Consider the following 14,616-nt stretch of genomic DNA (forward strand, 5'->3'; position numbering starts at 1 on the left):
AGTATAATGTAAGATACAAAGTAACTACAATGTTTTACAAATTCCCAATCTTAGTTACTTTAGGGTAAAATGTGAAAATGATGCTAATCCATGGAATTACACTTTGTACCCTTGTCAATCGTTGGTGGAGCGCGTGTGGTTAACCGACACACTAATTTGGGGACGACATTGGTAGCAAAGGGTGGCTCGATGTTTGTCATAGATCAATGGAGCGTGTATGGTTTACCGGCACATTGATTAGATGATAGAGACATTGAGTGCACCATGTTGATTCACATGGTTATTCACAACTTGTTTGCGATCCTCGGTATCCCAATCGCAAATTTGAAGTGCATATCGAGATTTAAACATACCATTGAAAAGTTCAATGAATCTCAAAGATCTAGGAGTTTTCAAATACATTTAAAACTTAAACCTCTTTTTCGTTTTTCATGGTGAGAATTAGTGAATCGTCATTCACTTACCTTCAAATTATTTACTTTTAGAGTACGACATCCCTTTCTAAGTTGTAAATAATGTTGTTGGGTCCTAGCCCTAATTTCTCATTTGGGTGTTTAATTAGGGACTCATTTCTAATCAAACTTTGTTCCTTTCTTTTTCAGATGTCTGCAAACAACAACAACAACGCTTCTGGGTCATTCTCGTTGATGAAGCTATGTCAAAAGGTGACATTTGATGGGTCAAACTTCAACAAGTGGATGAGGTACATTCGCATGATCACACTCTACGAGGACAAAGAATATTTCCTTGATGAAAAGCTTGAAAATATCATCCCAGATGTAGCTACTCCTGAAGAGTTGGTCACCTTTGAGGCCCACGAGCATGATGCTACGAAAGTTCATTGCATCATGTTGGCCACCATGAACCTCAAACTCCAAAAGTCCTATGAGGACATGTATCCGTATGAAATGCTTCCGGATTTGTTGGACAGGTATCATCAGAGCACGAGGCAAGAGCGCTATGAGATCATTACTAACATGATCACCACTAAGATGGGGAGTGGAGAATCCCTAACCTCTCATTTGCAGAAAATGTAGAGGTATGTTGATCGTTTTCTCAAACTTAATGTTAAGTTTGATGAGGATTTGGCTATCGACATAATCCTCCACTCCTTGCCCTCCTGCTACAACCAGTTTAGGATGACCTACCACATGAACAAGGAAGAGGTCTCCTTGAGCAAGCTCCACGGACTGTTGAGGACTACTAAGAGCAACCTCAAATACAAATGTGTTGCACCATCCCCTACTGTGGCTACTCCTATAATGGAAATAGGTCAAGGAAAGGATAAAAAGAGGAAGGCTCCATGTAAGAGCCACCAAAAAGGAAAGTCTCGTAATGGTTCATCCTCTAGTGGGACCAAAGCAGGATCCACTAAACCCTCCTCCGATCCCAAGGAAGCAGAGTGCTTCTATTGGCACGAAAAAGGCCACTGGAAACGAAGCTGTCCGAAGTATCTGCAAGATATAAAGGATGGGAAGATTAAGCCCACCTTTGCAGGTATGTATTCTATTAAATCTAACAACTCATCATTTGCTACTTCATGGGTTCTTGATACAGGGTGTGGATTCCACATTTGTTCTGATTTGCAGGGCCTAAAAAGAAGTAGGGAAGTGGAACATGGAAAGATGAACCTGATTATGGGAAACAGAAGATCGTCACCTGTGACCAAAGTTGGAGTTTATTCTTTAGTGTTAAGTAATGGGTTAGGGCTAGATTTAAATAATTGTTGTTATTCGCTAGATATGGCAAGAAACATTATTTCATTTCATGGATTTTTTAGACAAGGTTTCAGATACTCTTTTGATAATAGCAATGGTTCTATTAATGTTTATTTGAATGGTGTCTTTTATTTCAATGCATTACCTAGTAATGGGATTTATGAATCTGTGATGGTTGTTGATAATTTAGGAAATGATGTTTTGAATATTGATTCGTCTACTAGCCTAGACAAAGCATGCTTGTGGCATTGTCGCCTTGGCCATGTCAACAAGAAACGTATAGCCCAACTCCAAAAGGATGGAGTGTTGGAGTCATTCGACCTTAGGGACGATGACATGTGTGAATCTTGTTTGCTTGGGAAGATGACCAAGTCACCCTTTACTGGCACTTGTGAAAGGGGTGAGGGTCTATTGGATCTCATACACACCGATGTGTGTGGGCCCTTTAGATCCACCACAAGGGATGTTTGTCGCTTCTACGTGACTTTTACAGATGATTATAGCAGATATGGATATATCTACTTAATCAAGCAAAAGTCGGAAACCTTTGAAAAGTTCAAAGAGTTTAAGAATGAAGTGGAAAATCAGTTGGGCAGGAAAATCAAGATGATTCGGTCAGACCGAGGAGGAGAGTACCTAAGTCTTGAGTTTCATGGCTATCTAAAAGAATGCGGAATTGTTTCGCAATTGACGCCTCCGAGAACACCACAATTGAATGGTGTGGCTGAGAGACGTAATCGGACCTTGTTAGACATGGTTCATTCTATGATGAGTCGGACTTCGTTACCAATAGCTTTCTGGGGGTATGCCTTAGATACTGTCGCCCATATCCTTAACTTAGTTCCCACCAAAAAGGTTACCAAGACTCCTCACGAGATGTGGACAGGGAAAGCTCCCTCGTTGGCACATATTAAGGTTTGGGGTTGCGAGGCTTTTGTAAGACGAGAGACTCACGACAAGCTCGAACCTCATAGTGAGAAGTGTTATTTCATCGGCTATCCACAGAAGTCTTTTGGCTATCTTTTCTATAGACCGAGTGACAATGTTGTCTTCGTTGATAGAAGAGGAGTTTTCCGAGAAAGGGAATTGATAAGCCAAGAAGACAATGGGAGGCAAATTGATCTTGAAGAGATTCAAGAGCAAAGCGATGAATGAACCTCTAACACTGGCACTCAACCCGAGGAGGAAACTCCAGTTGAGCCCGTTGATAAGTCCTTACCTCTTAGACGTACTAGTAGGGTTAGTGTTCAACCCTAGTTTTATGGTTTTCATATTACTAGTGAAGGGGATACGTTTATTAGTGATGAAACACTAATGAATTTGGACGAACCTAGAAGCTACAAGGAAGCCATGGCAGGCCCGGAGTCTGCTAAATGGAAAGAGGCAATGGACAGCGAGATTCAGTACATGTACGACAACCAAGTTTGGAATTTGGCTAATAATTTATCGGGTCGTAAGACAATCGGGTGCAAGTGGATCTTGAAGAAGAAGACGGACATGGATGGGAAAGTGCATAATTATAAAGAGCGATTAGCTGCAAAGGGCTTTACTCAAACTCCCGGAGTTGACTATGATGAGAACTTCTCACCGTTGCAAAGATAAAGTCTATTAGGGTAATGCTCGCAATAGCTGTATTTCATGATTATGAAATATAGCAGATAGACGTGAGAACCACTTTCCTTAACGGAAAGTTAGTTGAGGATGTTTCCATGAATAAGCCAGAGGTTTTTGTCGATGCGAAGCATCCGAATAGAGTATGCAAGCTTGAGAAATCCATTTATGGATTGAAACAAGCGTCCCGCAGATGGAATCTTTGCTTTGACGAGAAAGTTAAAGAGTTTGGCTTTCTGCGAAGCGAAGATGAATCTTGTGTATATGTCAAAGCCAGTGGGAGTATAGTGAGCTTCCTCGTATTGTATGTCAACGACATACTGCTCATAGGAAACAACGTCCCAACCTTGCAGGAGGTAAAGTCCTGGCTTGGGAAATGTTTCGCTATGAAGGACCTCGGAGAGGCTGCTTTTATTCTGGGAATAAGGATAGTAAGAAATAGGGAAAAGAGACTGATAGGACTCAGTCATGATACATACCTGGATAAGGTACTAAAGCGTTTTAGTATGGAAAATTCCAAGAAAAGGGAGTTGCCAATCCAAAGCAATACCAAGCTGAGTAAGACTCAGAGCCCGAGTACAGAAGCAGAGATAGCTGATATGAGCCAAGTACCTTACGCTTCCGTAGTAGGCTCTATCATGTATGCTATGACTTGTACTCGCCCTGATGTGGCCTTCGCTTTGAGCATGGTCAGAAGATATTAAGGGAAACCTGGTAGAGCTCATTGGATTGCAGTTAAGAATATTCTTAAGTACCTACGAAGAACCAAGGAATGGTTTCTAATCCTCGGTGGGAGTGATGATTTGAGGGTACGAGGGTATAGTGACGCTAGTTTTCAAACAGATCAGGATAATTACCAATCGCAGTCGGGCTGGATCTTTACCCTAAATGGAGGAGTAGTGACTTGGAAAAGTTCCAAGCAGGAGACCGTAGCTGATTCAATGTGCGAATCAGAGTACATTGTGGCGAGCGAAGCGTCAAAGGAGGCTATATGGTTGAAGAACTTCATTGGAGACCTTGGAGTTATGCCATCCATAAAGGAGCCAATGGAAATTTTTTGTGATAATGAAGGAGCGGTTGCCTTAACCAAGGAACCAAGAGATCATGGTAGATCTCGACATATCGATAGAAAATACCATTTTATCAGACATATGGTAGAAGAGGGACTCATTGTTGTGAAGAGGGTATCATCAGAAGAAAACCCAGCAGATCCCCTTACAAAAGGACTAAGTAGGATCAAACACTTGTAGCACGCTAGGAGCATTGGGCTGAAGGATGACATAAGTTTGGATTAGATAGGAAACGTGTAATAGATAGTTTGTACTTGACATTTGATGAATAAATAAAGTTGTGTTATTTATGAGTAAAGATACTATCTTGTGTTGGTTATTTATCTATTGTTTCAATTTTGCATGTTTTGACTTCCTGAATGATAGGATTATTCGAACAGTCTACAGTCGTTCATATTTTGGAAGTAGATGTGAATGAAGACTGTCATGAATTGTTTGTAGATTGTCTAAAAGGTTTTGGGCATAGCAAAGGTTTTCTGCAAAGTTCATGAGTGCTTATGAATATTATTTGATCATTGGAATAAACCCGTGTTTGCCGGTATCACTTCGTGGTATTTTACCTTAAGTGATCGCAAAGCGATAATATCATATAGTCTTAAAACTTAGAGATATGATTATTGTTTAGTGGTTGGTTATGCATTGATGATGTGTAAATGCATTAGTAACTTGATGTCATAAAACACATTGTTGTACATGATTCAATTGGTAAATAATAGATGCATATGAGTCGAAGTTGATATGTTCCTTTTATTCTATGAGAATAAAGGTGATATCTTGGCCACTTGATGATTTGGTTGGATTTATGTGTCGGGCCCGGTCAGCATGAAGTTGATGTGTTCAACTAAATTCTATGTCAAACAAATCAGAGATCGAGGAACAAATGCTGGACAATAAGCATTGTCAGCATGATATCTAGAATAGAGGATTATATGATCCCTTATTTGAAGGACAAGTTGCTGATCAGAGTTGACAGCGAAGTATAAGAGCTACGATTGATAATTGGATCCTGAAGTCATATGTGAGATATAATTACTAGACTTATCCAAGTGGGATACTGTTGGATTAGTGTCTAAGCTCGTAACTATATTTGGTATGTACTTGACTCGGTTGTGCATGGTCCTTTTGGGTTGCGTTCATTAAAGCAACTTGACAAGGTAATTTAAGGAGAGAGAGAGAGAATATTATGGTTTATTAATATATTATAAGAATAATATATTAAAGGAGAAATCATATTTATTTAATTAGTATTGGTCATAAATTAATTAGGAATTAATTTGGTGACTAAAAGAGATTAATTGAATAAAGGGGCATAAACTGTCAAATGTATGATAATTGAGTTTTGGGTTGGGAAACCTAATGGACTAAAGGAGGAACGAAATTATGATGGGGATCCATCATATTTTCTTCCAAGGCCTTATTCTAGAAGTTCCTTGGGCTGCTTGGTGGCTAAGCTGTCCAATAGGATTTAGACAGAAACTGTAACGCCCGTAGATCCGGGCTAGTCAATTTAGAGACGATAAGCATCAAAAATGAATTTTTGATGGAAGATGCTTTAGAAGTATTAATCTTAACTAAGTTATAGTATATGTTACAAGGATTCCGTACATATAAAGAGCGCCGGAATCCGAGTTATAACGAAGAAGTTATGACATGTCGAAGTTTCGCGACAGAACCGGCACGACACAGCGCGACGTTAATAGTGAATTTACGTTAGAGCGATATTTATCCAAAAAAATCTAAATGAGAATTGAAGATCTCATCGATAGTAGTGCAACGACGGAAAGACGGACGAAAACGGACGTCAGACGAAGGAGTTATGAGTTTATAACAGAGTTTTCCTGTCCCAGCCTACTAAAAATAATATATAAGTAATATAATAATAATATATTAAAAATAAAGTCAAAATTAGCCAATGGAGTCTAAATGAGAGCTGTAGAACATAATCTCACCTTTGCGTCAATATAAAGAACATCGAAAACGGAGTTCGTATGCGAAAGTTATGATTTTCTGAAGTTCGGGGCGCGAAACCCCAAATCTGTCAGATACCACGACGTGGCCAGTCTTCTGACACCTTCGGGAGTCCCCCAGATGCAACTTGCGATGACGCATGCAGTGACGACCAAGCCCACGACGTGGAAAAAGGTGCCACGATGTGGCAAAGGCCAATTTTGCCCTATAAATAGATTTGAAGGGCCAGTCGAGCTTGGTTGCTCATTCTCTCATCTCTCACCCATATTACCTCGATTTACGTGCAAAGAAGTACCCCCGAATCCCCAGTATCAACCCCGAGACCCAAAGCAAGTCCCGAATCCCGAAGATCCCAAGAAGAAAAAGAGCTTCCGAGCCAAAGTTCTGCTCGCGAGAAACCCGCTGTGTGAAGATCTTCCAGATCTACCAAAGAATACTACTTCTGCAAGTCGTAGTGTTGTCCGATCATCTTCTGATCAAGTGAGTGTGTAGTCACTTTCATCTTACACGTAAATATTAAGTATTTTGCTATGAAATACGTGCTATGTGTATAATATAAAGTTGTTTATATGTGTGAGTGTATAGTCCCTTTCATCACATGATTTTAATACAAGTATTGTTTGAATGTATTAAGTATATGTTTTGGGTGAGTATGTGATCACTTTCTTCTAACACATAAATACTAAGTATTATCTATGAAATACGTGCTATGTGTTTATATATCGTTTGTCTATTTGATATGGGTATAGAATTGATGTTTTATACATGTGTTAAATGATTTAAACTGTATAAGTAATTGTATCTACGAAAATGTTGGGTAGAACATGAGTAGATGGGATAGTTGGTGACTATGGAGTTAGCGCCTATTGTATAAACTGTGACAACCCGAAATTTCCATTCTGTACAAACCATTTGAAGCCAATAGAAGTAGAACAGTTATAGTGAAAATTCAGACTTCGAGTATAAGTTTGGCAGTTTTCAGGATTTTACACTTAAGGAGATATTAGGAGAGTGGATGCACTAGGGTTTTGTGCAACACTGTTATTCCAAAACTTTAGGGTATTAGAGTTCATTCCGGGAATAAAAATATTTTCTGTCAAAAATCCCAGGACTGTATATAGAAAACTGAACCAAATAGTGATGAGATTAATAACAATAACTTTTAATCTATAAAGATCGATTAGATCGTGAACAGGTATATGAATATGAAACTGCAAGAACACAATATAAATAACAAGGCAGAACGAAATAATAAGAACAAACAGCTTGAATCAAACGTGTCGAATGATTAAATAAAATCCTTAGAAGAGCTCGATTAAGAACATCAACTGTAAAGGACTGGAAGATTACAAGAGAACAAAATCGTAAACTGTGAAACGCTAAAACTGAAATCTTGAATCTTAACCTAATATGCATGCAAGCGATAACTTATATACTATACATAAAAGGCTCTCGGTTGGACAGGCCCAAACCGGAGAATACTAGGCTAATCTACGAGCCCAAAAGACGCAATACAAAACAGAACTTCAGCCCAACAATCTCCCCCTTTGCGTCAATTTGGAGCGAGACCATCACTTCGTACTTGGGCCGGCAGCTGAAGCTGGTACCTTCTTCTTCACGGTACTAAACAGACACTTGGTTATGGAAAGGATGGTCTGTCTAAACCGGATGTACCAGTTGATCATATCTTCAAAATATTTGATGTCATCAGCCGAATTGTCCTTACACCGCTTGACGATAGATAGAACGTGTTCCAAGCAGGGAGTGGTGTAGAGGTGCTTGTCAGCTAACGCGAACAGACATTTCTGTCCTTCGGCTCTGGTGAACATCACAGAGTTTCGCCTCGAATCAATCTTGCCCATTTTCATCGTGTTTAGATCACTGGCCGATCCCACAGGCTTGACTTTCGGTTTCTTCTTAAACACTGTGGCAACCTCCTGATCCATTAGGGCCACCTCCATGATGTAGCATGCCAGCATCCTTTTGACATGGTCTAAGATGGGACCATATTCAGCTTCGTTTGTCAGCAAGATGTTGTACAAGACTATCCAATCATGAGGGTTCAGATTGGGCAGATCCGCCAGAGAGATCATGTGAGCAGTTCTTGCAGATCCTCGGATTAGCTTGAACTTGACGTTCGTGAATCTCCCCACGGTAAACGGCTTCATCACCCGAACATTGACAATCTTCTGGGCGCTCCATGTAAGGTATTGAGGGCGAGCAGCTTCCAGGTAAAAGTCAATGAGCTCCCTGTCAAGCTCATCGTTCGGATGCGGGACTTCGAAAATGTTGGAGAAGGCGTGGAAGATGAACGCCTTTCGAGTCAGCGGCATATCAAATTGAGAATCGACCGAGTTGTTGCAGTCGAATGATATCACCGGCTCGAGCCATAGTATACTTGGAGTCTCTATGGCCTCCTTTATCAGTCGATCCCTGGTCCAGGCAGGGAAGAGCAGCTTTCGGCTCTCAAGGAGATCGTTGGCTTCTTTTTGTTTACGTTCGGCTTCTTCAGCTTCACGTGCCACACGACTGACATCGTCATCAGTATTGCGACTGTTCTTTCTCTTTAACATGTCCGCAATAGTCTCCTTGTCTTCATCTTCATCTTCATCTTCATCTCCTCCCTCTGCAATGTTTTTGCCCTTGTCCTTCACACCCGAACCCGAGGCATGACCAGTTGGGGTTGGTTCGGTTGTGTGAGTTGCATTTGAGGAAGGAGGTGGTTTCGATCCTTTCTTCTCATCTCCCCCTTGTTTCGGAATGGACACGAAACTGGGTAGGCCTTCAATTTTACTCAAGAGAGCCATGGCCGGAGAGAGTTTCTCAGCAAGGGTACGCCTCACCGAGTGGTTCAGAATGGGGTCGTGTGCTTCCAAGATGTTTGACAGAGCGGCGTGGACATCCGAAACACACGTCTTGATTATTTCCCTTTCGGATCGAAGAGCCTCCAATTGTTGTTCGGAGTTGGAAAGTTGAGTGCTCTTGACCTTGAGGGCAGTAGTCTTACTCGCCAGGACGTCCATCAGTTTATTTTCAGCCGCAAGATCCTCTTGTAGCTTAGCCAAGCGGGCTTTAATGGAGGCACGGAGTGCCGAGTTGTCATCGCTAAGGTTTTGTCTGAGGGTAGCGAACGAGGATAACTCCGTCTTTACAAACTGGGCCAATTGATTAACAAGTGGTTCTAGTGTTGTTTTGGTGGCTTCGGCGCTTTCCTGCATAGACTGCAGCAGGAGTGTAGCGTCATGGAATAGTTTATCGACTTTTTCGGTCGCTGCCTCACAAGCTCGGGTGGAGGCGTCTATTGCAGCAGTAGCAGAGGCCACTGAGTCATGTTGAGCCCTAGAGAAGGCATCAACTATCCGCTGAAGGGCTTCTTCAGATAAGGAAGACTGCTGATTGGAAGAGGAGGCGAGAAGTTGATCAACCTTCTCGTTCAGCTCGCGGAGATGCTTCTTGGTTACAGGAGCATCATCCTCCTCATCACTTTGAACTTGAAACGGACTATAGTAGACCGAATCAAAGTTCAGGTGGTCACCACCGAGATATTGATCATCGCCATCGGAGGCGTCTTCTGGAGATTGAGGTGGTGGTGAAAATGGGGGTGTTATTGGTTTGGTTGGTTCAGGTTGAGTAGGTGGGGGGTTAGTTTCGGGTGGTGGTTGTGTATGGGTTTCGGTTTGTGGGGGTTCGGTTACGGGAGGGGTTTCGGTTACAGGTGGTGTTTCGGTTGAGGTGGTGAATATGGGTGGTGGTATAGGGAATGAGGTTGGTGGTATAGTAGGGGTTATGGTGGGAATGGAAATAGGAATTGTGGGTGGAGGGGAAGGAACTGGGGATTGGTGAAGTTCCATCTCCGGGGTTGGGGACCGAGGGGGGGTGTTGCCTCTTTGTGGAGATTCGTCTCCTTGTGACCCCTCAGAGTCCGAACTCCTACCTTCGGATTCACTGGAGGATGACGAAAGGACGAGCGTCCGTTTCGGTTGGGTCTTCCTCCTTTTCGGTTTTGGAGAGGAAGCAGCCTTCGGTTGTTTGCGTTTCTTGGGAGTGGGTTTTGGGGCTTTTGATGGTTTCTTCCCCTTGTCTGCCTTCTTACCCCGTGCCACCGGTTTGTCAGCATCATGAATTGATCGCAGCATGTCCGGTGTCAGTTCCCTCGGACCAGATGGCCCTAACTCCTTGATTGCCTTGATGAAACTGCTCTCTGATGGCACACTACCATACATCGACTCCGGGATAGAGCCAATGAAGGAGAATTTCGATGCAGCAGATACGATGATCTTGGTGGTGTGGAACGTACCAACCGAAGACATCGGTGCACCGTCAGCAGTTTGGACGTCAAACCTGTCCATGGCCCATCTTGTGATCAAGATCCAGAACCGGGCCAGCGACACTTCAGAGTGTCGAGAAGTGGAAGAAAGGCTCTGAATCAGCTGCTGCCAGAGGACAAACCCGTAGTCCAGATTGATCCCGTTGTACACCGCATACATAATCGACAGGAAAAGACGACTGGCCCCGTCCGATCCTGAGCTTCGTTCTGACAGTCCCTTGAAGAGAACTGTGAATAACCCATTCCATTGGGGCGGTAGACATGACTTCTTGAATCTGGCAACGGAGGTGAGAACTTCCGTGTAGCCCATGTTGTAGAACATGCTGTAGAGCATACCAACCGGAATTGTTTCCGGGTGAACACGCGATGGGTCAGCAGCAAACCCAAGCATAGAGCAGAAGCGGGAACGAGAAATCGACGTCTTGTGTTCCGCCACTTCGAAAAAGATCCTGTCGACGCCCTTGTCGTAGTAGGCCGTCGCATAGACCTGAGAAAGAGCCACCATTGGCACCGTTTCGATCTTGGACAATGCCGGAGCAAGTTGGGAGTACTTGAGGCATTCAATAATCGGCGACATGTAGGGATCATAGGCTAGTGGGTTCAGGTCAATGACAAGGCATTGTTGAGGTCTGATGGGGAGAATCTGAGAAGTAGCATGGACGGAAGAGGATTCAGCCATTGTTGCAGGTTAGAGAAGAAGATAACCGGGAGAGAGTTTGGAAGTATTTTTGCTTTGGAAATTATGGGGCAGTAAAGAGGTAAAAGGTGGTCTGGATGGGTTTTTATAGTAGGTGATAGGAGAGAGAAAGATCGATTCAAATCTTTTATGGGAATATGGAAGGGTATTTGAGTGACTGATTGGTGACAGTTGGGACGTGCGATGATCACGTAGGAGAGAGAGTGTCAGTTTCCTAGGATCATGCCGCCCAATAAGCGCCGGTTTAGAGAGATGAACCGTTTCCATTTCTACACGCGCCATTAATGCCTGATGGATGACGCTTCAATATTGTACACGCGTCCAATGGTGTCAGAAAAAGCGCGGCCTCTTCAAATTCACGCGCCCATCTTTTTACCGTCGTTTGAATTTCTATCCTTTGAACTTCCGCCGCGTCAGCATCTTTTGTCTTTTCCCCTTTTTAACCTGCTGTCTTTTGAATAAAACGCCCACGTGGATTTTTAGTAAACACAACTTCATTATGAACCATCCATTAATTATCCAGCCTGTAAAATAATAGTAACGGAATTTTTGAAAATCTAGGATTTTCGTGCAAAGAGTGTAAAAGATAAGGAAATAAAGCAACTCTTTTTGGAATAATCTGTGATGTCAATTATGACACGAAACTGATGATCCCGGGCACGAATCTCTTCCTTCAAGATCAAGAGAGACCTTAAAGTGTTAGTGTGGAATCCCGTTGAATTACGATCAAACATTTATTGATAAATGTTGAAAGGCTTCTTTTAATAAGATAAAAATAAGGGTGGTTTCGCTTTGATTCGTGAATTCAATTCTTGATATAAGAACGAATGTGAAAAAAGTACTTGTGAGACCAGTGTAGTCTGTTGAACAAGTAGGTTGGAGTTGATTTTTAAGTGACTTGGATGAATATGAAATCTCAGAGAAAAAAAAAATTAAAACTGAATCCCTTGGGAAGAAATGTTATGGTGTGTAACAATTTCATTGGAACCACGCAAAAAGAGAAGAAATTGAGATTTCATGAAGGTACATTCGTCAATGCATTGGTAAAAACTTGATCAAATTAATTTGTCACCGTCAATTCTTTGGTGTTGAATTTTGGGTTTCACTCAGCTCGTAGTGGCACGAAACTAAGATCATAAACACAGATGTTGCGTAACCATAAACCTCAGTGGTAGTTTCTGAGAGTCTCTAGGGTTACAATGATGAAACGAATGTTATGGAGAAGTGTAATGGGGATGGTGAAAGAAGACATAGTACCTCTGCTGTGAAAGAAAGGACCAAGCAGGAGACTCTTAACTCATGTGAGAAGAGTGTGAGGTAGCTCACGATTAGAATAAATAAGTTAGCCTTATTGGGAAGACAAGGTTTGTGTATACCAAGTCGTGAAGGCAATTATTCAAAATCTTATGAGGCTTGGGACACATACAGCAGCATGCTTCTAGGGACACTTAAGTAATTCAGCAAATATATCCCCATAAGTAAACGAACGTAAAAAAAAATATTTTTGGAGTGTTTGAAATTTATATAAAAAAAATAAAATTAAAAATGAAAAAAAAATTGAAAAGATTAAAAATAAGACAAGAAAAAAAAACTTTTGATAAAAAAAAATTGGAAAATGGAAAACCGAACCCGAACGTTCAGTTGGTTTCGGTTCAGGAAAATTTTGAAAAACCGAACCCGAACCTTCGGTTGGTTTCGGTTCAGTAAAATTTTGAAAAACCGAACCCGAACCTTCGGTTGGTTTCGGTTCTTGAAAATTTTGAAAAACCGAACCCGAACCTTCGGTTGGTTTCGGTTCTTGAAAATTTTGAAAAACCGAACCCGAACCTTCGGTTGGTTTCGGTTCTTGAAAATTTTGAAAAACCGAACCCGAACCTACAGTTGGTTTCGGTTCTTGAAAATTTTGAAAAACCGAACCCGAACCTTCGGTTGGTTTCGGTTCTTGAAAATTTTGAAAAACCGAACCCGAACCTACAGTTGGTTTCGTTTCTTGAAAATTTTAAGAAACAAAGGAGTTTAGATATGCAATAAAACTACTTTTTACATAAAGGAAAACAAATTTTGCACAAGAAATATACAACATAGAAAAAAACTACCTTTTGAAGTAATGAGCGAGTGAAATGGTTGAACCGAACCCGAACGTTCGGTTGGTTTCGCTTCTTACGTTTGAGATTGAGAGGTAGTGTGAGGTACTGACTCTGATTCCATCATACCTAGGCCTTGCAAAATTTTATTGAATGAGGCTTCTGGAAGAGCTTTGGTGAAGACGTCAGCCAGTTGATCAGTGGTTCTTACGAAGTGAACTTCGACATTTCCCTCTTCCACATGATCTTTGATGAAGTGATACCTCAGTGCTATGTGTTTGGTTTTAGAGTGTTGCACCGGGTTATGACAGATCCTAATAGCACTTTCAGAGTCGCAATATAGAGGGATCTTCTTCATATTGAGTCCATAGTCTCGAAGTTGACTCTGGATCCAAATCACTTGTGATGTGCAGGATGCAGCGGCAATGTATTCCGCTTCAGCAGTAGACAGCGACACACATGTTTGTTTCTTGGATTGCCAGCTGACCAACTTCCCATCAAGAAATTGACAGCCACCAGTTGTGCTTTTGCGGTCGAGTCCACATCCTCCAAGGTCTGCATCAGAATAGGCTTGAACGAAGAAGCCAGAGTTGGATGGATACCATAGACCCAAGGAGGCGGTTCGCTTGAGATAGCGTAGGATGTTCTTTATTGCCAGCATGTGAGGTTCGCGTGGGTTAGCCTGAAATCGAGCACAATAACATACTGAAAACATGATATCAGGCCTGCTAGCAGTTAGATACATCAGTGAGCCTATCATTTGACGATAGAGCGTGATGTCGACAGCCGGTTTATCCAGTGAAGGAGTAAGTTTGGTGCCGAATGCCATAGGGACTTTGACTTTTGAGTCTCCCATCATGCCAAACTTTGCTAGGAGAGTCTTCGTGTAAGCTTCCTGATTGATAAAGATGCCTTCGGGTCCCTGTCTTATATTTAAACCAAGGAAAAAATTAATAGGACCCATTGAGCTCATTTCAAACTTAGTCTCCATCAACTTTCTGAATTCAGCTGTTAAGCTGGGATTCGTAGAGCCAAAGATGATGTCATCGACATAAATTTGAACTATCATAAGGTGGTTACCTTCCTTTTTGCGAAAGAAGGTTGGGTCAACCGAGCCTTGTTTGAATTTGGACATCTTTAA

The sequence above is a fragment of the Lactuca sativa genome, chromosome 5 (assembly GCF_002870075.4).
Source record: "Lactuca sativa cultivar Salinas chromosome 5, Lsat_Salinas_v11, whole genome shotgun sequence".
Classification (NCBI taxonomy): domain Eukaryota; kingdom Viridiplantae; phylum Streptophyta; class Magnoliopsida; order Asterales; family Asteraceae; genus Lactuca; species Lactuca sativa.